This window comes from Perna viridis, chromosome 15 (assembly GCF_037379345.1).
Source record: "Perna viridis isolate PV_CMFRI_1.1 ecotype Kerala chromosome 15, ASM3737934v1, whole genome shotgun sequence".
NCBI classification, from domain to species: domain Eukaryota; kingdom Metazoa; phylum Mollusca; class Bivalvia; order Mytilida; family Mytilidae; genus Perna; species Perna viridis.
In genome coordinates, this window is record NC_142459.1 from 18,042,235 (window position 1) to 18,068,896 (window position 26,662).

Consider the following 26,662-nt stretch of genomic DNA (forward strand, 5'->3'; position numbering starts at 1 on the left):
TCTTATGCAATTTTACACATTGTTTGCTAGACTTTATCGTCAGACACTTTACTCTATAAGAAATATTATTTACTTTTGTCACAAAACGTACCTAATACATTTTACGTATATCAGCTTCACGAGTATAGTCATGATCTACTTTAAGTATCGGCAAACAAATACTGAAGCATCAGCTGTGGGATGATTAAGATATATGGAACACCACAGCCGCCTTATGACAATGATATTTATATCATTAAGTGGAAAGTTATACGTTGAAACAATTTTCCTACACCACTCTGTAATTTATTTATTTATTTATTCCTATTTTATTTATTTATTTGGAAATTTTGGTGAATGAGGCTTCTTAAAAATATATATCAGTCGTATTCATTTTGTCTGGACTTCATTACTTGGACAGAAAGGTTGTAAAAATAGGTTTTACTAGTTTCTGTGATCAAAACAACAAATTTCGGCATATTTTCCATCTCCGATCCGATTCTCACTAAAACTATATACTTCCTTTTCGCCTGCTATGGGACTGACGACACAATATTTGAAATTGATGTATGATATAACTATGATATTGGTGTCGATTCGATGTTCCAATTTGGTCTCATACAATGAAAAGACAGAATTCAACTAAGTTGTGGAAGGAATGCAAAAATCCTTATTATCAGCCTTTGATCTTATTCGATAAATCTTCGTGTAAGATACTTTTGTCAGATACTTTGGACGACGGGACTAACATGTACTTTCTTGTTCGGGAATATAGCTGTGGATGAAATGTCTGCTTATGAATATGTGCGCAATTGTATTATTAACGAACTGAAGAACTGATACATATTTTTTCATGGCGCTTGATTTAGTAATCGTCTATGTAGTAATGCATACATGACTGAAAATGTACAGATGTTACCAACTGTGTGTCCTTTTAATATGAAGCGTAAACTTCATATGTAGAACCCGAAATCAGGTGACAAAAATATTCTATTATCGGGACTTTTAATTTAGAGTGCGAGGCAATTAGAACAAGTGTCAGTGTTTAAATTTCGGGAAGGTAAATATAAAATGTTCAATTGTTCACTCAGAACGGTGATGTTTCAGTACTTCTGCATATAGTATCGATACAGCTAAGAGAGTAATCAAGAGAACCAAGATTCTAGCAGAAATCGAAAGAATGTAATCCACGAACAGAAACACCAGACACTGAAAACAGGCAAACACTACAAAGTACAAAAAATAACCAATATAATACATACAAGGTAACAAAAGAAAATAAGCAACTGAAAACTTGGAGCATGGACCAGGTAGGGTAAGCGTCCTCTGCTTTTCTAGAAACACCCGCAGAGTTGCTCATAAAAAGTAAAGTCCAGGGTTGACGAAAGAGGAAAGAAAAATATGACACGTTGAACAAATCTGTTTCCATGGTGGAGATGGATATACCGTAACGATCCACGAGTTCATAGCGACCATAAAACTGGAGCATGGACCAAGTGCTCCGATAGGGTAAGCGTCCTCTGCTTTTCTACTACTTTTATTCCGGCGAGTTGCTCTGAAAAAACAAGTCCAGGGTAGAGGAAAGACAAAATAACACGTTGAACAATCCAGATTTCATGTTGCATATTGATACACCATAACGATCCATGAATTCATGATAACGACCATCAAACTTCTGTAGTAATGACTAAAATCTTGTAACAAAATAACCCTGTTCCAGAAGCCAAATTGTGATAAATAAAAAAATGAAAAATTGTGCGTGGTTTCGGCAAGCTCTGGTATAACGTATGAATTATGATATGAAAATTCCATTGGAAGGTGCTGAAGGGATGTTGACAAATAAAAGGAAAGTTAATAAAACGGAATGAAACGTCATCGCCTTTGTTGTTCAGTTAGTTCAATAATTTTCCTTTATCATCGATCTCAAGTGTAATTCAAGATATGAGGCTTCACAGTGTCTGTAGTATCCTTAACTCAAGTATTTGCGATTTACAAAATCCATAAAACTAGGATTGTTTAACGATGATACGTCATCTATATAACGAAAACTGAGATTAAAGGATCGAACTAAACGATGTTTCTTCTTTTGGATCAGTTTAAAGTAAGCCTCGTAAGTGATGCAATATGTCAGCAAGTAGAGAAGCACAGTTTGTTCACATTAAAATGTCGACCGTTTGTTAAAAACGTATCCACCATATGGTATAGAGATTTCACCAAGTTTCATGAAGTTTTACCAGTTGTTACCTCATAAGGATAACTTTCACCAATCAAACGAAAATTTGCTAACTTTTGTTAAAATTTGCTAAACTTTGCTAAATTTTGCTAAATTGTCTAAAGTACAAATGTTAAATAACTAGGAAAATTCACTTTAATATCTGATTTTACCAAAGTTCATGAAGTATTTACCAATTGTCATCCCTTTAGGATAATTTTTTACCAATTTGACAAAGTTTTGGTAAATTGTGCTTTAACCTGCTGAATTTGACTAAATTTCAATTTTTAAAAAAGTAAGAAAAATCATATACATGTAATATCTATTTTCATCAAATTATATTAATTCCCCAAATGGAAAGGGAACTACAATAAAGGTTCAAAGGGCAAAGTTGAATGATTCTGGTGTATTTTCTGGTAAATGATCTTACTCAGTAATAGGCATAAATGTTTTAACAAATCTTACTCTTATATAACGAATTTTGTCGTGATGTCAGTAGTAAGACCAACCAACTAGTGACATAAAGCAAGTTACTAGAATTTTCATGGCATTATACGATAATTAATTGGAAAGTCTGAATAACCTAGATATTATCACGAGTGCCGTATAACGCCTAGATTTATCGAGTGTGTTGAACTTGTTCCGCGCATGAGTTAAATCCTCAAGCGTTCTTGGCACGGGTGACCATGTTTTGGTTTTTCACGATAACCCATTGATTATCCTATTTATGATATAGAGTTTCTTCATAATTATCGATTTTTTTTCAAGAAGAAGTTTGACTGTGATTGGCGAATTGATATCAGAGTTGTGACGTTATGGCGGGAGAAAGTGCAAGTGAAATTACTGAATTTATTTCACATTGTGAAATATCGAAATTTATTACACTGGGAACATTCGATAAAACACTGCTATCTATATAATAACATAATTTATTCAACTTATTTAAAATAGAAAACATAACGGGGTAAGTATTAGAAGGAGATAAGTCTAATCTAAACTTATGAAGGGAACAGGTACAACTACATTGAAACAACAGAAACAACAATTGATAGGCTCGATTAGTTTCATCTTAATTTTCAATTAGAGATATTCGATCATTTAATGCATTCCTTTGTAAAAACTTGGTAATTTACATTGAATCTTACCTATTTAGTATTTGACGTTACTACTTCAAATCTAGACTACTGGAATTGTAGTGACCGATTATTTCTAATGATGATAGTTGTGATGTAATTCATTCTTTAATATTTTCTGAGCTAGCTTTCAGTAACTCCTTGTGTTCTTTAAGTGTATATATCATTTGTCTATATGGTTTGAGGTATTCCATGGACATGTATTTTGATGTGTTATTGAATAAATTTTATGGTGTGTTTATTTCTTGTTTCAGTTCATTTTTAACTTCACAATAAAGGGGTTGTGAGGACCTTATCAAATTAGTTTAACCGCATGCGCCTGTCCAAAATCAGATGTTGGTCATAAGTGCGTCTTTGTTCTTTATATTTTTATATTACTCTTAGGTTTGATTTTGAAGATCGTTCAAATATCGTGGATTTTATAACTTTGATGTCGAGACCTTCCAGGCCTTACTTTAAGGTGTGTTGGCACTTAATAAAGACCTTTTGGTGATCTCTGAAAGTATTTACTATTTTGTATTTATTTTAAACGCTAGTGCACCAGTTACGTTTCATAATATCCGTTCTTATTCTATTTTTAGCTTAGTTTGTGTGATATTTAACATGAACATTCTGTTCTAGTCTGTTGTGCACCACATTTCTAAACATCTTTAATTATTGCGAATACTTAAGATTCCTTTAAAAACTTTCGACATTTACAAAACCACGATAAAAGAGGTCAGGCACCGACTATAATCATAAAGGGGAGCTGGGATTATTTCGAAAAAAAATTATTCCGAATTTGAGCATTTGTTTTTTACTCATCCATGGACAGAAAAAAATTGATTCAATATATCCTCATTACTTAACAAAGATTTCCAAATGAAATTGTTTAACTTAACGCTGCTGAAAAAAATACATTTATTTTCGCGCTAACTCAACAAAAAATCCCACTCCGCTCCCTCATACCACCCCCACCCTAGAGAATAAAATGTTCTGTCTAAGATGAAGCTCCTGTTTTGAGATAAAAAAAAACTTGCAACATTCAAACAAAGAAAATCGATGGTGTTATGGTTGGATTAGTTTGAGAACATGAAAAATATCCATTAATTTGGAATCGAGATATTTTACATTTGAAAGTAATGTAATGCCAGTATGTCTTAAAACTATATAAGGAACTTATGTAATATCTATAAGATTTAATTTAGGCGCAGCGCCCATATGCCATTCTTACGAGCACCCATACACCGTACTATGAAATGTTATATTCTTTAACATATTTAATCATGTGATTATAATTATATTCTTTCATGAAAACTGATCTGTCAAATGTGTCATAATTATTTTCCTTCCTTCTTTCGACTACCCTGGACGAAACTTTTTATGGGCAACTCGGTGAGTGTTTCTAGAAAAGCAAAGGACGCTTCCCCCACCGTTGCACCTGAAGCATGCTCCCAGTTCTCAGTGGAGTCCGAGTTGCTCTTTAGCTTTTGTTACTTTGTATATATTATTTTAGTTACTATATGTTCCTTGTTTCGTATGTCTGTTTTCCATGTCTGGTCTTTGTCTCTGGATTACATTTCTTTGATTACCGCTAGAACCTTGGTTTCCTTGATTACTTTCCATCTCAAAACTCGTTCTCAAAAGCAATAGAAGAAGTATATATATATGATGTCACAGCGGTACGAGTTCGAGTCCTGCGGAGGGAACGAGCAAAAATTTGCTTCGCAAATTTGACAGTTCTAGCATCGTTGGGAATTTTTCAGACTCTTCTAAAAGTTTACGTTATCTTTCTTGTATCAATTTGATCCGATGGAGCAGTGTAGCGAATAGAGTCGTCACATTCTGAGACGTTGTATAATATTGATTTGTTGTGACATGCATCATTAATTTTATCCTCTATCCTACATAATAACACCTAGATGAACTGTCCCGTACTACCATACATTTTGTACTAAGTTAGAGCCCTAGATTAATCCTACGAGGAGGAATGACCCGGCCAGCGAAAGCTGTATTTTTATATAGCCTAGCTGGCCGAATGGTCTAGGGCGCTGGACTTAGTGCAGGCTGTGTTGCCATAGATGTCACAGAGGTACGAGTTCGAGTCCGGCGAAGGGAACGACCAAAAATTTACTTCGCAAATTTGACAGTTCTAACATCGTTGGGAATTTTTCAGACCTTTCTATACGTTTTCATATCTTCCCTGTATCAATTTGATCCGATGGAGCAGTGTAGCGAATAGAGTCGTCACATTCCGAGACGTTTATATATATCTATACATATATAAACCAAAGTAACATGTTTAAATATTTAAAAAGAACATATCTATCTCATTTTTGATCAGATTTACCTTACTTTTTAGGGTTAAAAACACACCAATTTTCTGTATCCTGCCACCCGATCTACTTTAATATTTTCATACCTTTTGAATTCTTTAATATATTTTATGAGTATTTCTAGTCAAACATTGTTCTGAACTACACTCACTTTGTAGTCGATATCAGTTGCCTTTGATCAAAAGTCTACTGGTGAAATTGTGCAATAAATTGTGTAATTTGTTTAAATGCCACATTCGAATACGGCACCTTGTAAAAATAAAGAATTTTTTATGTTTATAGTTTATAGCTAGAAATATGCACAACAGTATTTTACACAGAATTGTCAGAATTAATTATTCGACTATTCTGTCTAAATACATATTTTTACTTTCGTCACAATTCGTTACACAATCTACGATAAGTTTTTATTGTTATATTTAATGTTGAAAAAGAATTATAATGAAGGAATAAAAAGGAAAAAAGATAGGTTAAAAGCGAAATTGGGAGGAGACGAAGCGCTAAAAGGTAAGTTCTCACTAACCACTTCCGGGTCAAATGGCCACCCCCCTATGTAGTACCAAAAACACACTGAACCTAGACATATGCATTGTAAGTGCATAATTTGTGTGTATTATGATTAAAAGTAGTCAAAATAAAGCTGAGAATGTGTACTTTAAAACCATATATGTAATTAACTATAAAAGTGTATGAATATTGTTTACATGTGTGAGTAATTTGCCTCCATGCTGTCAGTTAGCAGAACAGGTAAAAATGTGGATTTTCAGTATTATTTATTCAAGTCAATTTCGTGAAGAATTTCTACTATCATCGTACCATTAGCATAATGATTTTGGAAGCCTTATTTTCCAAGCGAATTCGCAACGGTATGCAGCTTTAAGATGTCATTTGTCCTGGGAATTCACAGTGAGACTTTGAAAATTACTTTTTTAACATGTAAAGTAATGGAAACGTTAGAAGTGGTTAGTGAGACCATAAATTAAATTATGGCATATTTCAGAGAAATGCATAATTTGAGGAAAATTGCCTTTCCTGGTCATTATTTCCATTTTCCCATAAAATCAGTATAGTGATATTGGTAATCTGGCTATATTTTAAGAGGTGCATTGTGCAAGGTATTTTAAAAAACAACATAGCAACAAGATTTTTATCAGTAACAGTGACTCATAACTTAACGTCATCCATGAAATATACAACGTCACTGCTTGGGATATTCAAAGTACTCAAATAGTCACACAGCACAGACTTGGAATCACACAGTAATGAAATAGGTATGATATAAATTGTTGAAATCTGTTCTTTTTTCATAATGATAAATGATATTTACTATTACAACTTCTTGAATTATCATAGGTATCAATTTGGTGTGACAAGTTAGTTAAAATTGTAATTTAGGGAAAATATCACTGAGGGGCATGATATAAAAATGACCATTTCTTTGTAGTCCTATGTCTGATTTTGATAGTTTTGGTCTTATTAGACTCACAATACCACAAGCTTTCATAAACTGTAAAAACGAAAAACATAAAAACTCATAAAATGTTTTTAAGGTCTCACTAACCACTTCCGGGTCAAATGGCCACCCCCTATGTAGTACCAAAAACACACTGAACCTAGACATATGCATTGTAAGTGCATTATTTGTGTGTATTATGATTAAAAGTAGTCAAAATAAAGCTGAGAATGTGTACTTTAAAACCATATATGTAATTAACTATAAAAGTGTATGAATATTGTTTACATGTGTGAGTAATTTGCCTCCATGCTGTCAGTTAGCAGAACAGGTAAAAATGTGGATTTTCAGTATTATTTATTCAAGTCAATTTTGTGAAGAATTTCTACTATCATCGTACTATTAGCATAATGATTTTGGAAGCCTTATTTTCCAAGCTTCGCAACGGTATGCAGCTTTAAGGTGTCATTTGTCCTGGGAATTCACAGTGAGACTTTGAAAATTACTTTTTTAACATGTAAAGTAATGGAAAAGTTAGAAGTGGTTAGTGAGACCATAAATTAAATTATGGCATATTTCAGAGAAATGCATAATTTGAGGAAAATTGCCTTTCCTGGTCATTATTTCCATTTTCCCATAAAATCAGTATAGTGATATTGGTAATCTGGCTATATTTTAAGAGGTGTATTGTGCAAGGTATTTTAAAAAACAACATAGCAACAAGATTTTTATCAGTAACAGTGACTCATAACTTAACGTCATCCATGAAATATACAACGTCACTGCTTGGGATATTCAAAGTACTCAAATAGTCACACAGCACAGACTTGGAATCACACAGTAATGAAATAGGTATGATATAAATTGTTGAAATCTGTTCTTTTTTCATAATGATAAATGATATTTACTATTACAACTTCTTGAATTATTATAGGTATCAATTTGGTGTGACAAGTTAGTTAAAATTGTAATTTAGGGAAAATATCACTGAGGGGCATGATATAAAAATGACCATTTCTTTGTAGTCCTATGTCTGATTTTGATAGTTTTGGTCTTATTAGACTCACAATACCACAAGCTTTCATAAACTGTAAAAACGAAAAACATAAAAACTCATAAAATGTTTTTAAGGTCTCACTAACCACTTCCGGGTCAAATGGCCACCCCCCCCCCTTCCCCTACGTAGTACCAAAAACACACTGAACCTAGACATATGCATTGTAAGTGCATTATTTGTGTGTATTATGATTAAAAGTAGTCAAAATAAAGCTGAGAATGTGTACTTTAAAACCATATATGTAATTAACTATAAAAGTGTATGAATATTGTTTACATGTGTGAGTAATTTGCCTCCATGCTGTCAGTTAGCAGAACAGGTAAAAATGTGGATTTTCAGTATTATTTATTCAAGTCAATTTTGTGAAGAATTTCTACTAGCATTGTACCATTAGCATAATGATTTTGGAAGCCTTATTTTCCAAGCTTCGCAACGGTATGCAGCTTTAAGGTGTCATTTGTCCTGGGAATTCACAGTGAGACTTTGAAAATTACTTTTTTAACATGTAAAGTAATGGAAAAGTTAGAAGTGGTTAGTGAGACCATAAATTAAATTATGGCATATTTCAGAGAAATGCATAATTTGAGGAAAATTGCCTTTCCTGGTCATTATTTCCATTTTCCCATAAAATCAGTATAGTGATATTGGTAATCTGGCTATATTTTAAGAGGTGCATTGTGCAAGGTATTTTAAAAAACAACATAGCAACAAGATTTTTATCAGTAACAGTGACTCATAACTTGACGTCATCCATGAAATATACAACGTCACTGCTTGGGATATTCAAAGTACTCAAATAGTCACACAGCACAGACTTGGAATCACACAGTAATGAAATAGGTATGATATAAATTGTTGAAATCTGTTCTTTTTTCATAATGATAAATGATATTTACTATTACAACTTCTTGAATTATCATAGGTATCAATTTGGTGTGACAAGTTAGTTAAAATTGTAATTTAGGGAAAATATCACTGAGGGGCATGATATAAAAATGACCATTTCTTTGTAGTCCTACGTCTGATTTTGATAGTTTTGGTCTTATTAGACTCACAATACCACAAGCTTTCATAAAATGTAAAAACAGAAAAATATAAAAACTCATAAAATGTTTTTAAGGTCTCACTAACCACTTCCGGGTCAAATGGCCACCCCCGTATGTAGTACCAAAAACACACTGAACCTAGACATATGCATTGTAAGTGCATTATTTGTGTGTATTATGATTAAAAGTAGTCAAAATAAAGCTGAGAATGTGTACTTTAAAACCATATATGTAATTAACTATAAAAGTGTATGAATATTGTTTACATGTGTGAGTAATTTGCCTCCATGCTGTCAGTTAGCAGAACAGGTAAAAATGTGGATTTTCAGTATTATTTATTCAAGTCAATTTTGTGAAGAATTTCTACTATCATCGTACCATTAGCATAATGATTTTGGAAGCCTTATTTTCCAAGCTTCGCAACGGTATGCAGCTTTAAGGTGTCATTTGTCCTGGGAATTCACAGTGAGACTTTGAAAATTATTTTTTTAACATGTAAAGTAATGGAAACGTTAGAAGTGGTTAGTGAGACCTAAGATATCAACGTTTTATGTGTTTTATGTAGCATATTACCGTTTAAAAAGGATACATATTGCCCTATTAAGATGAAAACATTTCCAAATAAATAAATTCTGATGTTAAGATTATTGAAATTTCAGTCAATTTTGCCAATGTTCAAAATATATTTTAATTACTGAAAAGGCATTTTCAGGTATTTCGTTTAGACAGATTTCCGGGCTATTCTGTGTAAATTTCAAGAGGATTCACGGTACTACATAGTCCTACCCTGAATCACATGAAATTTAATCGGAACTGTTCTTTACTTAGATGAATAGAGAAATTGTCTTTATATTAATTACCAACAAAAAATATAATGATTGTTTGGTGATTGTGACTACAGAGAAATAGGTGTTAGTTTCTTTTTATTTTGAAATTATTTTATTACCTGTAAAGGAAGTCTGTTAAAATTGGTTTCCATTAGTTGTATTTCTGTGAATGAAATATCTATATAATACAAAGATGTGTGCTTGTTTTCCTTCTCCGATCTGACTTAAATACTTTATTCTTTCCAGTTTGCTATGTGACTGACAATAAAATGTTTGAAACAATTTGCAACTTAGAAATGGAAGGGTGTCCAAAAATATGAACACCATGTTAAGGACAAACAAAAATAAATAGTTTGTTTCGCCATAATTGTTCATTTGAAATAGTCCTTTTCAAAACCAAACATTTCATAGTCTTTTTTATAAATTTCAAAAATAGTGTCTTGAAATCTAGAGTCATTATAGTAATGCAACAGTTTTGTACTAGCATTTGTTATCTGATGATCATATCTATATTTGTTTAGTTTCTCCTGGATTTTGATATCCCATGCGCCAATTCTCTTCAGCAAAGCAACGGTAAAATCTGAAATATTTGACATCTTTCCAATCATCATTTTCTGGTACAACCACTTTGGAGCACGTACTTGAGATTCCCAATGGACATCATTGCATTTTTTAATTACCTGGAGGAAAACTTTGAACGATTTGAAACTTTCTCCACAAACGTGTTTAAAGTAATTGTTATTAATTACTTTATCGCCGTAACACGACAGGATTCTCTCCCTTGGTTCTCTAACAAATGCTACTTTTAACCACGTGCTATTTAATATCATAGAGGAAATATTTTTATTGCTGTAGTAACAGAGATACTTCAAACCATTTTCTTTAGGATCATGAATATTTTTAACATCGCTTTCAAGACCTGATATATATCGTAAAATACTCTTCCAAAAGGAGCATCCACACTTTTCGTTCCAAAAGAATATAAGTTTGTACTGTTCGACTACTATGGGTGATGTGTAGTATCGCCGCTTTATTTGTGATAGCTCATCCATAGTTAACGCCGTCTTCTGCAAAGTCTCTTCATTTCTCATTATTTGTTTTGTTTTATTAGCAGCTTTCAGAGTTCCAGTGATTCCATAGGCATTCATCGTACGGGTGTCATTGTGATTGTTGGTGATATTTCTGTGTAAGAATTTAGTAACACTTTTAGGAACGAGATGAAGCATAGATATCAATATAAGGAGACAAGATACAATCCTCAGGGTAATACTTATCTTCATGGCGTCCCGTTGAATAATCATATGTGTAATTACAACCGCATTAACGAAAGTGAAGGTCTATAGCTGTAATTAAAAAAATAATAATGAAATATAGATTATATGAAGAGGTTGGTTATAGTGCTTCTACTTCAAGACATTTAGTTAGACTTGTAGTTTACTAATACAGATTTACACTGCAATCGTTCTATTGGAGCAACCAAAACTTTATTGGTGATGTACGGTCATTGAGAGTATGTAACACTACAGTTCCGCCTTCTTTCCTACTTAATTGTTGCGTCCTTACCAGGGGCCACAGGTGGGGAAGAAATGTATCGTATAAAAATCAATCCTGATTTTAAAAATGATTAGGATTGCAGCATAAAGACAATAACAGTATTTTGACTAGAAATAAAAAAGATATACGAATTCCTTTACCTCGTATATAAGTCTAACTAGGGTATTGTTTTGAGTGAGGGGTTTTTTAACGTTCTTTACTACCCTGTCGGGTCTAGCACGGACAGTATATCAGTTTAATCAAGGTACACTATTTGTAGTCTGAACTTGACTTAGAGATCGTCGGCAAACAGATATACGTAATCAGGGTAGACATTTCCACATATAACTACCAAAATAGCATTCCGCATGTTATTCTCCTTAAGATATCGCACCGCCGCCGATCATACACCGTGTCAAATATATGATATTACCTTTTCAAATTTTGACGCAAAGAGTTTGACTACTTTTTGTGAAATTTACCCGAACATTCTCAAGCGCGTGGAAAAGGGAGAGAGAAAAACTCAATCGTAAATTGTTTGCCAATTTATTCCTCTAGATCTGACCCTGTCAATGAGGATGTCGGAAGCTTCTAATGACGGATCCAGGGTAGGGTGCCGCGGGTTGTCATCCGTCCTTTTTATTGAGAAATTCGTAATTTACATGTGTAAAATTGACAAAAATGGCAAATAATGTCCTAGCACCCACTTTTTCTGAGAAAATCCAGCTGAAACCCCTCCTTTTCAAAGTGCCTGAATCCGCCTCTGTGATTACAAGTTGGCAAGATGGGTCCTGAAGGTTTGAAAGTGTTCTAGTGTTTGTAAATTACAGGTATTTTGAGAAAATATTTATTCATGCTAAGAGTTTTCAAGTTGTTCATATACTTTATACACATTGTTCTTTTCAAAACATATATATATCCTATACATTTTATGTATGTTTGGTTTGATCCCAGGCATTTAACTTCTGTACATAAAATGCAAGCAATGTGTACATGTTTGTTTGTACATGAATAAAATATGATAGTAAGCATACATGCATGTAGCAAAGAATGAAACATTTACATTTTTATATGTAAAATAGAAAATAGATATTCGAACTGTAAAGTAGTATGATTTTTAAACAGAGACATACACATTGTCACTGTTTCATTGGTAGGGATGAAAGGAGGTCATGTGGCATTTTCAGCACCTTGAACTATTAATAACGGGGTGGGGGTGGTATCCAAATAAAATATTTATATGTGGCCAAACAAACGTTTTGAGCGTATAGAACCCTGCTTATGGTACAACATCCCTACCGGAAATGTTCCTAATACCATGTTTAAAATGGTTTATTTACATTTTGATTGTATAAGAAATTGTCCCATTCTCAAATTTGAAATCATTATCATTTTGGCAGGCCTGTGATTTGAATAAATGTTAGTCGTTTGGTAAGTACAATCATATTATGTAATATATTTTGGTCAGTCCATGCATGCATAATCGCAATGTCCGTGGGACAAAAGTGGACAAAGGAGCCATGACATTAAACGTACATAATGGGCACTTGTACATGTTCCTAAAACCCGGACTACTTTATTTTTTTAGAATACTAGAAAACAATGTTTTGAATGTAATATTCAGTATATATCACACCCTTAGACTTTTTTCGCAAACCCTATATTGTATACCCTATATATCACACACTAGACTTATTTGCATACTGTATATCACACCTCTAAGTCTATATCACATACCCTATACCATACCCCTAGACCTAAATCGTATATCCTTTATTACACCCCCACAGAATATATCACTCATATAGAACTATATTGCATACCGTATATCACAAAAATATACTTATATCGCATACCCTATATCACACCTATAGACCTATATCACATACCCTATATCACACCTATAGACCTATATCACATACCCTATATCTCACCCCTAGACCAATATTGCTAACCCTATATCTCACCCCTAGATCAATATTGCAAACCCTATATCTCACCCCTAGACCAATATTGCAAACCCTATATCTCACCCCTAGACCAATATTGCAAACCCTATATCTCACCCTTAGACCAATATTGCAAACCCTATAGCACACCTATAGACCTATATCACATACCCTATATCTCACCCCTAGACCAATATTGCAAACCCTATATCTCACCCTAGACCAATATTGCAAACCCTATAGCACACCTATAGACCTATATCACAAACCATATATCTCACCCCTAGACCAATATTGCAAACCCTATAGCACACCTATAGACCTATATCACATACCCTATATCTCACCCCTAGACCAATATTGCAAACCCTATATCACCCCTAGACCAATATTGCAAACCCTATAGCACACCTATAGACCTATATCACAAACCTTATATCTCACCCCTAGACCAATATTGCAAACCCTATATCTCACCCCTAGACCAATATTGCAAACCCTATAGCACACCTATAGACCTATATCACAAACCCTATATCTCACCCCTAGACCAATATTGCAAATCCTATAGCACACCTATAGACCTATATCACAAACCCTATATCTCACCCCTAGACCAATATTGCAAATCCTATAGCACACCTATAGACCTATATCACAAACCCTATATCCCACCCCTAGACCAATATTGCAAACCCTATAGCACACCTATAGACCTATATCACATACCCTATATCTCACTCTTAGACCAATATTGCAAACCCTATATCTCACCCCTAGACCAATATTGCAAACCCTATAGCACACCTATAGACCTATATCACAAACCCTATATCTCACCCCTAGACCAATATTGCAAATCCTATAGCACACCTATAGACCTATATCACAAACCCTATATCCCACCCCTAGACCAATATTGCAAACCCTATAGCACATCTATAGACCTATATCACATACCCTATATCTCACCCTTAGACCAATATTGCAAACCCTATATCTCACCCCTAGACCAATATTGCAAACCCTATAGCACACCTATAGACCTATATCACAAACCCTATATCTCACCCCTAGACCAATATTGCAAACCCTATTGCGCACCTCCTTTATATCCAAACACTAGACCTTTATTGCAAACCCTATTTCAAACTCTTTTATCACACCCCTAGAATGTATCTTTTACAAATGTACGCTATATCAAACCCCTTAACCTAAATCGTATATCTTTCATCACACTTATATAAAGCAGGCAATGAGGTTACAAGTTCTTTGTCCATGAAAGTGCATTGAAAATGTGATGGATATCAACGCATCCAAAAGTAGACCTTTCCTGAGACTTGATTTTCGGGGACATTCATAAATGTACAATGTACTAAGGAAGTCTATAAGCTATCCATTTTTGTTCATATACTTTGTATGTACACGACGATTCAAAATTATCAAGACTTGTAATAGGTACACTGTAAACATTGCTAGTATAAAGTAGTAGTCATAAATCTTAACATTGCTAGTGTAGAACAGTTGTCATATTTCTTAACATTGCTAGTGTAGAACAGTGGTCATATTTTTTAACATTGCTAGTGTAGAACAGTATAGTCATATTTCTTAGCAAAATTTGCAGTTTAGCATATGTATGTCTGTCTGTGAACAGGAAATTAACACTGTAAACTACAAAAAGGCATGAACCTGTACTCTAACAATGGTTACTGGCATATACAGTAAAGTATTAATTAAAAATGTCGTACTTGAAATTATGATAATTGTGATATAGTAATGCATGTATCTTATTTGTTTTCTACTTTATTAAGTGGCATTAATTCCTCATAAATAAATCACCATACAAGAATGGATCCAGAGATTTGAAATGGGGGTCCAGATATCATTATATATCATCATTGCAGGTAACTAAAACCCATACATGGAAGAAACCCTAAAGCAATATCATTGGCAAACTTTCCATTTTCTGTATTCAGAAGATTTTTGTGTGCTACATGAAATGACTTTAATTTATTGATTTAAACTGATCACTTCACTTTTATTATCTTCCCGGTTATGATGGGATGTTGTTTTAACAATGACAGATGGAAAGTAATCTGTTCTACTCTTACTTATGTTACCTGTTATCAGCAGTTATTGATAATGAAGTACACTGTACATTTTTGTAAAGTTTATGTTTTAATTAAGATAAATTTAAATTATTTTAGAGAAAGAAATGTTTATATTTCCTAATTGATACAACTGATACGGATATTTTAAGAATAAAACTTTAGAGCACTGAAATATAGTAAAGATATTCATTATATTAATATTTTAATGTAGAACAAAAATTATGAATAATGACAGAAACAGAAATATTGTTTTCAAAATATCAATCGACCAGTATTGACCACCATGGGAATATTGACAGGGTGGTTTAAAAACCAGGAAAATACTGGGACGGTGTTAACCGTCTCAACCTTTATTTTTGCCTGATTTCCACGAAAGTATATGTACATATAACAATGTTTCTCAACAAGAGAGGATTTCCGTACTCCCATATCATGTGGTTCAATTACATTTATATTTTCATGAAATTACATTGTAATATAGTGCATTTATCAAAGACACTGTTATGATCTTTTTCTTGATTTCTTTTCGGTGGTTATCACTTAAATGTTTCACTAGATGTAGTGGTAAGAAAACAAAAGCAAAACGGACCTTCTTGTGCTGGGACTCTATGTAAGTACCATTCTGTGTAAGAATCAGGCAATGGGTGGCACATCTTAATTCTCAATTCGGTCTTTTTTGTCTGAAATATATTCATTACATCTAGAAAACAACTCAAAAGCTATTTAAATTTATACTGAAGTATCTGTGACGAAGATACTTTTTGATTGCTTATATAAGGAAAAGGTACGGGAAAATTTTCCCGCCATTTTTCCATAGTGCATTTTAAATAAATTTGACCTATCAATATCTTAAAAAGGCAAATTTTACAAACACTTTGATGGTTATTTCTGGAGGTTATCAGGTATAAATAATTGGTTACTGCAATAAAATCTCTGCGTTTTTTCCTTCAAGTGCCACACTTTATACACATTTTGCCTGATTCTTAAACGGAGAAGTACTTAAGCATGGAACTAAGTTCATGATTATCAAGTGTTGGAACATGTATGTGTAGCATGAAGCAGCTGTAAATGTATATATCAACAATATCTTAATGAAAACTATACAACCATGAAACCTGATTCCATAGCACTTATTTGTTTGCAAAACAGAAGAGTTAGTAGTATTGAAATCTTATACATACATGTTTTTGTGAAACAATCAGGCAGAAAAAAATGAAAGTAATGCAATATATTATTGAAAGTAGACAGGTATAAAACACTCAGCCTAAGCACAATAGTGATTGATCATAAAAAGTGGTTCTCCTGTTCTCGTGGGTTTGGGTTCACTACTAACCTTTTTGTTTTGGAGAAAAAAAAGATGGATTTATACTCAAAATACATTGGTGATAAAGACATCATATTTCCAGCATTTACCACATCTCTATATCATTGACTTTTCATTTTAATTGGAACCTTTTACTGCTCAAATCTATGAGGTACAAAGGTGATTTTAGTTTATAAGTCTTTAAACTGCAAAGTATCTATTCCTAGAGAAATGTAACCATTTTTTGTAAAAAAAAAAGGGGGGCACCGTTTCAACACGTTTAACACAAGGGCTTAACCTAGACAACAATGACAAGGAAGAGTTCGGGTAAATTTTGTTTGAACATTAACGATATTGACATATTTGTACATTTCATCTATTATAAAAAAAAAATTTTGTCAAAGTGAGCACGAATATGGGTAAGTTTTTTTGGTCATCAGGTCCTAGTTCAGCTTTCTCCAGTCTATGGGATTCATTTCTATTTCATTAATCTCCAACCCGATATTTCAAAGTGTGGATTCATTCTTACTTTAAAAATTCATCTAATATTCACTACCAGTGGATATCATATTTTAAAAGAAATGCTGATATAAGGAGATAGTCCTATTGTAAGGGACACAACTCTTAAAAATTCAATGGAACGTTTGTATTCACCATTTTAGAACAATCTTATGTAAGCATCTAATTAAATTGGATTTATTTTATTCTGCTTTAAACGAAAGCTTGACAGGCTTTGGTGGAATAGAATATAATACAAACATATCACTGATTTCATGAGTTATGTCCCTTACCCTGGTTTACCTCCTTAAGTGTAAAGTGTCAAGAATTTTGAGGACATAAACGTAGACAGCCAGGAGTATGATATATTTGACCACATTCTCATCAGAAGAAAAAAAAAGCACAAACAAGCAGAATTATCTTTTTTTAATACCAAGCTTTTTAACTTAAGTAGCTGTCTGTGTAAGAATCATGCAAAATCTGAAAAATGTGCTATAAACCCATCTCCTAAAGATTCTGTTGTATTCGAGTGTCATTTACAGACTTATCTCCCTTAATTTTGAAATCTACAGTGCATTTCATATAAATTTTATCTCCTACGAACACGGATTATATTAAAAACCGAATGTTAATTTCTGTTCACTATGGCAAAAATTCAAGCAAAATATCAAAAATAAAAATATATAGGCTTTTCGCCCTAGAATCACATTTTGCATGATTCTTAGTTGCAGTGCTATTTAAAACTATGCCTGTCTGCAAAAAGAGCCCTTCAAAGGATTACTGATCTATACTATCCCTAGGTCATCCCCAAATTTAAGGAATTTATAATGGAAATTTAGGGGGAAGAAAACGCAGGGTAAAAGTTGTTATGGAATTCTCTAACTGACAGGATCTTCCCTGCTCCCTGCTTTCATTAATCCTGAATTAGAACTGCACCTACATTTCAATAATAAAAAGATTATGTAGTGGCAGCATGATACGACCACAGCCAGTTGAACATTATGCACTTGAGGCAAATGTGGAAACAATATTAGTTTTTGACACACTTATGATAATGGACATAACAAGTCATTTGGACAATAAAAAACTTCGCCGAGTGCATCAATATCCGACCGCAGCCAGTTGAGCTCTGCTTATTTGAGGCAAGTGTAGACACAATATTAGTTTTGAGACGGTCAAGAAAGGGACTTACAGTTCATTATGGTATAACAAGTCATATTTGGACACAATGTTTTGAAATTCAATTTAAGTAGTACTCCAGCTAAGGATCATGCAAAATGTGATTCATGGCTGGAAAGCCTACATATTTTTATTTTTGATATTTTGTTTGAAATGTCATAGTAAACTTAAAGTTACATATGTTTTTCATATAGCCCATGTTCATAGGAGATAAAAATTATATAGAATGCACTGTAGATTTCAAAATTAAGGAAAATAACTCTGTAAATGGCACTAAAATACAATAGAATCTACTGGTTTTTCAATGTGGATTATCTCATAAGAGCAGGCAGATTTGAATGAATAATTACACCTTTCATAGTATAGACCCATAAAACAACCTAATTACAAAAATAAAAATATGTAGCCTTTTTTGGTGTGTATCACATTCTTCTGATTTTGCATGATTCTTAAAAAGACTGCTTCAGGGTGTATTCATGGATCACTTTGTATCTCATTATTTCAAAAACAGTAAATGACAGGGCTATTTTGGTTAGTATACTTCAATTTAATGCTCTTTTATTTAGTCTGGGATTTTCATATGAAACTCATTGAAAACAAAACAAAATCGCACCAAAGTTAAAAAGTCCATTTTTTGGGGCGTGGTCCTCTAGAATCATTAAAGATATCTGAAATATGATTTAAAAATGCAAGCAAGGATTTTTTTTAGAATTTTTTTTTCAAAATCGCACGAAAAATGAAAAAAACAGATATTTTAAGGCGTGGCCCCTTATGACTTAAAATCTGTCAAAGATACCTGAAATCTGATTGAAAGAAGCAGGCAAGAGTTTTCATGAGAAATCTATTCATTAAAATTCAAAAATTAGAACAGAAATAAACAAGCTATTGTCAGGAAATCAGAAAAAAAATCCTTCTCTCTATGGCCCTTTATTCTTACTTGTCTCGAGTCACAACCCCGAAAATCAATTCCAGTTTTCCTTTTGTGGTATAGCACCTTTCGGAATGAATGATTCATTCAATCGTCTAGACATCAGGAAAATTAATGTTTCTGTCCCCGGTTTTGGCCCCTAAGTTCTTTACGCCGACAATCAATCCCAGTCTGACCATTGTGGTATAAATGGAACAATACTATACACATTGCTATGCTTTTATTGGAGTTATATATGTATAGTTAAATGCAGGTACCTAATTCTAAAACGGTTTGGGTCATAACTCCCATATTAATACATACCTTCCTTTTGTGGTAAAACTGACGTTATCGCGCGTCTACGGAAGACGACGACGACGACAGCTCTATAATAATATTCGACCGTAATGTTTCTGTTTTTTTTTTCTTTTTTTTTTTCCAGATCAAGGTATTTAATAAAAAAAAACTGCCAGCCCCTTAGATTCAAATGATCGTCCCCTGAATACATCGATAATGAATTCTTATAAGGTCTACAAAAACTCCGACGAGGGAAGGGATTTTTAGTTTTAACATATTTATTTGCTCAAGAATACAAGCAAAGGGATTGGACTCAAGTTATAACAACATTATGGAGGTCCTCTCCCATACAAACAAAGAATGCATAATGACGGCAATTAGATATAACTAAAAATAACAATAAAAAATGAAAAGGTAATGCAAATTAACATGAACGATATGAATTTTTCAATTTTAATGAAACTGCAACAGCAGTAGCAAAGTCTGCAAGTAGGTCACTTGGTTTACTAATATCAAAATGTAAAGCAAATGGTGGTTTTGAACACACTGTTTTTACAAAATTGTTTGATTCACTTGTAATGTCAGTTATAGAATACGGCGCATCTATATAGGGTGCAAAAGACTCTGCTTGTATTAATGCTGTAAAAAAACAGAGGAATGAGGTTTTTTTATGGGGTAGGAAAATACACCCCAAATTTGTCTCTGTATGGTGATATGGGCTGTATGCTATGTATAATCAAACAATGGTCATGCATTTTAAGAACATGGTCCAGATATACAAAGATGTGTAATAAGAGATTCAATAAGAAAGTGTTTTTATGGGCAAATAGAAGTTGTAATAGTAAAATAAAGAACTGGAATTTTAGAGTTTATAGTAAATTTAGAGAGCTTGTTATGTCATATTTGAATAATACAGAATTTATTTTAAATAAGAATGTGATAAAAAAAAATGTAGAAAATATAACTTTTAATGTATACAAAGATAAATGGCATAATGATCTGAATTTAAAGGATAGAAGTAAACTTCGAACATACAAGTTCAAACAAGAATATGGCAAAGAACCTTATCTGAATATTAATATGTCTGGTAAATATAGAAGCGCATTTGCTAAATTTAGATGTGGTGCTGCGCCAATCATAATTGAAACTGGTCGTTATGAGGGTTTCGATGTTATGAATAGATGATGTTTTAATGACATGTGTGTTTTAAACAACTTAATTGACTATGAAAAACATTTTATACTTAATTGTCCTTTTTATTCACTTTTACGAACTGAGTTATACGACCAAGCAAGCTATTCTTATCCTCAGTTTTTAACTCTATATGATGATGAAAAAGTCTATATATTTATTTAGTTATGAAAACATGTTTTATACTGCCAAAATATGCCATGATATTTTAATTCAAGGAAAAAATATTTTGTATAGTTAATTTTTATACTGATTTTTTTTATTTGAAAATGTTTATTTTATATGTTTTAAATGTAAAGGTAGTCTCTCATAACTCTTTAAAGAGGTGGCTCTCAATTGTATATATACTAAATGTCTGTATATACTATTAAATTTGTTTCTATCTTTATGTGAGAGGTGAGACTTTAATAAACTGTTTTGTCTTGTCTATGAAACTAAAATAAGGAAATGGAATAAAAAGGAGGTCTGGCAAAAAAGGGCGGGGTAAGGTGGGATATAGTCATTTTATATGTAAGTGCAGTATTACTCAAACCTTTTAGATCGTTTGATAATGTGATGAACACAAGCAAACATGTGTTTGTTTTCATCATATGCAAGACTTTCGTCACCAGCCAACAAATATTTTATTGTTACGCCAAAACCGCCTAACCGAACCAGTAGGAAATTTCAACTTTCATATATACAAATTACATTCCACTGAAATCTGTTCAAATAGACCAAGTATTAACCTTTTTTTTAGACCACTTTGTTATATTTTCTAGATTTAAACTCATCACATCTTCGATTGTAGAGTATAATTGTGCGGAGTATGATAGCAATGTGTTATCCGAAAAAAAATCTGGTAAAACTGGTGAGATCATCAGCTATATCATTAATATAAAAAAGAAAAAAAGAGGGTCAAGAACAGAGCCTTGTGGTACTGCAGCATTTTTTGCTTCAGAGGAGATTTTGAATTGGCCAATAAAACATTTCGAATGCTGTCCGGTAGGTAGTTTTTAAAGCAGTTCTTCAAATTGTCGCTTACTCCGTATGCTTTATGTTTTGTCAGTAAATTTGTGTGCCAAACGCGGTCGAAAGCGTTAGATACATAACAGAAAACAAAAGAAGATATATTTCTTACTTCGTTATTTTATGATAAATTTCTATAAGCTGGTGAACGGTAGAATGACCTGGGATAAAACCTGATTGATATTTATACAGTAAGTTATTGATGAACAAATGATTAAACATCTGCTTAAATACAATCTTTTCAAAAACCTTGTCGACGGATGATATAAGTGAGTTATTCTATAGTTAAAAATTTCGAGTCTCTCTCCGCAATTTAAAAAGTGGGATCACGGTCGCGGTCTTCCACAGTTCAAAGAAATTGGGCTGTTGAAAGGGGTAAATTAAAAAGCACAGATAACGGAAAAATATTGTATATTTGGTATATAAGCATGTGGTGACCGATTGAATCGGGTCCGTGTGCTTTTTAAAGATTTAGTATTTGAAGAATGTCATTAGGCAAAAAAATATGTTTGTTTCCTGTTTCATGCGGGGGAAAATCCAGGTAGGTAGGTAGGGAATGCTTTTTTTTTTTTTTTTGGACACGGTAAATAATCCTTGTACTTAAATATGACGTGTGCATTATTTGTTGGCATTGACCCATATTCGTGTATTTCTTGAAATAAACGAATACTAAAATTTGTGCCAAGACATACATAGTACAGATAAAAGACTTATGCACACTTTTCTCATGGAAATGAAAATTAAAACGTAAGATTTATAAACAGGGTTTTGAGCAACGGATGGACAGACAGATCCGAACACGGCATGCCCCCTGTATACCGTAGTGGGTTGGTCATAACAGAATTCTTTGTCTAAGTCATACTTAATATTGTTGTAATTTCAATTGAAAATTTAGAACGGGATTATATACTTTAATAAGTTACATAAAATATCAAACTTCTATCTTAAGTCAGTGTAGTTGCCATCACTGAGTATGTGGATAAATACACATGAAATAGAAGTGTGGAAGACCTGAAATTATATACCTTTAATGTGAAACTTAATACTAGAGGTTGCTTAGAATGTTTATGAGGACGGAAAAATGAGAATTATAAACTACAATCACATGATTGAGAAACTACATATGGTAAAAAAATGATGCTCGGATGATGGTATGGAGGGCAGCTGAGAGAATGGAACACAAAAATAAATAAAGCATCTTTCACAATGAACGGGAAATAATTTACTGGAAAGTGTGCCAAACATAGCCCAATGTATAACAAGTACTATCTTTCATAAAAAGATAGCCGACGCAGTAAAATTTTACTTCTACATTTCTTTCAAGAAACACGTGGCACGCAATTTTATTTTTCGATACAGTTTTGAAAGCTATTTCAAGTTTTCGATACCTTCTTTTAACGCCACTAAATTATCAGTATTTGGCCAATCGGGAAACAGAATTGCGATCAGTAGACTTGCGTTTCCATAGAAGAGCGTCCTAAAGGTCAAAGGGTAAAAAACGAAACTAATCCGATTGCGTCGAAAAAAAAAAGTTCAATCACAATGTCAAGAGTGGAGTCGGGAGTTAAAGAGGCAGCATCTAGGATTGAGTGGGACCAGAATAAGAAATTGAGGATGTAGGAACTACTTCTTAAGTGTCATGAGGAGGTGACCATGTGAAAAATACAAAGTTAAAATGTAAAAACTCTGCACTAAGGAAGTATATCAAGTTGTTGGGCTAACAGTGAGGTCAATAGTTGAATTGGATGTACTTCCAGCGATTTTCCATGGCTGTTACCTACTCCCGATACGCTTACCTCTGCTTTTTTTTTGGTTCATGGTATAATTGCTTAACAAATATCTGAAAACTTCTGTGCGTTACTGAATGAAGCGGCGATAGCCGTTCCGTTTTCACAGATAGTCGGAACTTACTCCCCCAAGCTCCGAAACGGCGTCTGACTTTCGCTGCAGCCAGCCCTCTCAGAATCTTGCTAAGTCGGGAAAAGTGAATGATTTAACACGACGTTATCCGACTGTCAACCGATGTTTGAATTGAAAACTGTCCGAGAATTTTGAGAGGCATGTGTGAAGCTGTCAGTGAGATACAAAACGGAGATGATAATAATTCCGAAATTTTGGTTACGGAAACGACTTTTTCCGGAAATTTCGGAACAAAAAATCCAGGTCGGACGGAAAACAGGAAACAAATATATATATTTTTTGGACTTACTCAAGTGGGATCGGTTATTTATTGGTCAAATTGTACAGATTCATTATATAATTAAGTTTATGGTTTCGTTCAGTTAGGAGATCAACATTTAGATCTGTTGTATTGTTTGTATGGGAGAGGACCTCCATAATGTTGTTTTAACTTGAGTCCAATCCCCTTGCTTGTATTATTGAGCAAATAAATACATTTAAATAGAAAATTTTGTATTTCGCATTGATCAGGTCCTGGATTTAGTAGAACTTCATTTGATAGCAAAATTAACGCAAGTGTAACAACTGTCGGCAAGGAATTATATAAAATCAAAGACTGAAGTTTTCGAAGTCGCTAATTGTCAAATATTCACTGTCACTGATTTTAACATAAATGGTACAAATGTGATATGCTTTAAAATCGGGTGACTTCCGCTAAAATCTTGGTTCCCTTGATATTATTGCCTACTCTTTTGTACCGACCCGAATGGCTACATATAGATATCGGTGTCCTGATAATATATATGGCCTTTATATAATCAATTGTAACGAATGCTTGTGTTTGAATCCGAAAGTGGGTAATATTACATAAGTTCAATGCTTAACCGATCATTTTATCTTTTAATGTAAATTTTCCGTTCTAATACAAGCAAAAAACACGCATGGACATGTGTATGATATGTTTACAAAAAAGGTACGTTGTAGCGATATTTTGGTCGCTTATGATATTGACATAGAACCTCGTCCAGTTTATGATCCAGATTTAGCAGCTGGCAATGAATATTCATAAATATCGGGGTGTGCTAATATATATGGCCTATATAGTCTTATAACTAGCCTCAGTTACTGAATCGGGTAATGTTCAAAGCTAACTGATCATTTCATGTAAACTTCCCGTTCTCATACAAGTAAGAAACACACGTAGAATACACGTGTATGATATTTAAGAGGTACATTTTTATCTCGTATGAAGCTAGAACTATGACGCTGTGGCGGTGAACACGGCGAAGACCTGCTGGATTATGTGGCGTATAACTACACTTCATATGCGAATATTAAATACAGAAATTACGAGTGCAAGAAGTCGCAAACGCTATTGGCGACTTAAAAAGTATGATAATACAGTTTATAACAACTACACATACAATTTGTAATAACACAATTGTAAACATACAGAAAATAGAAAAAAACTTTGTACCATGAAATACATTGTTCATGCCAAACGACAAAATGTTTTGCAGTAAAAACGGCTTGTAGAAGCTCTATATGAACATAGATCATTGCCCATTTTCATATTAAAAAAAGAATCATAATAACAATTAAAAAAAGTCCGCTGCACGACAATGAATTTCGCACAACCCCGGTTAGTTAAACTTAACCTATATAGAAAATACAAAAATTGAGAAAGACAATTACAAAAATGTAACTATACATGTACATTATTACAAAAAAAAATGTTTTGAAAGGAAAAAGTGGGTACGAATTTGTACGGTACTTCTTGATAGGCCGATTACCCGCAATTTATTTCATGAACCAAAAACAGGTTTCGGGCGTAGTTACACGTTTTAGTACTGGTATTATCTCGTTTTATAGTCGAGTGCACCTTAACTTGATCACGTGATGTAATTGACGTACATTTATAAAAAAAAATAATAAATACTCGTAATTGTAAGCAACGGTAGAAAACTGATGGATTTAATATAAACTTGATTTATTATTATCATTCAAGGTTAGTTTTATCTTTCAAAATTGTTATTATTATGTTAAGGTTATCTGCAAGAGATATTTAGTACTAAATAATTAATGACAAAATAACAGTCTGTTAATAAATTAAACAAAAGTATAAACAAATACTCCGGGAAACATCACAACATGATGGAAGGTCAAGAAGGGGAAAGCATGTAGATATCGATATTGTTAACGAATAAGGGCAGCAATATCTTTGTTCTTGATGAGAACTCTGCCTGCAAGAGGAAGGCTATTCGAACAGATTTCGGTAGAACAAAACAAACATAGATTTGTCTTTTATAGGACTAAATAACTCTTTAATTAACGTGTATTTTACGCACGAATACAATTTGTTTTTGACTTAAAAATTAAGATAATTCTCAGTATATAAATTCTTCCTGGTCATTTGACTTTAATATTCTATGATCAATTAAAGTGTTTGAGGGGTTGCCATCCCTGGAGGTTGCTCGGACGGGGTGGGCATTTTTACAGGCCTAAGCCTGGAAATCAATTAACAAATATGAATTTTAAGATAACTACCTGAAAGATGGCGATGTTATTTCTCCGCCCAACATGTCACCAACTTTTAAATATCATTGCAGCGTGGGTACTCGTGCAGTTAGTGTAGCGCGCGAAAGCACATACCGTTAAATATAGTCCGTCCGTAAGTTTAAGTCCGTTTCTTCATACTGTCTGGAACTCGTCAATATGATAAAAGTAATGCATGAATGAATGGATGAATGAATGAAGAAATGAGT

At 33.2% G+C, this 26,662-nt stretch overlaps 1 pseudogene; it reads left to right on the top strand.

Annotated features, from left to right (window-relative positions):
- The first annotated feature begins 17,333 nt into the window (after nucleotides 1-17,333).
- LOC148597307 (uncharacterized) lies at nucleotides 17,334-21,231 on the top strand (annotated as a pseudogene).
- The last annotated feature ends 5,431 nt before the right edge of the window (nucleotides 21,232-26,662 follow it).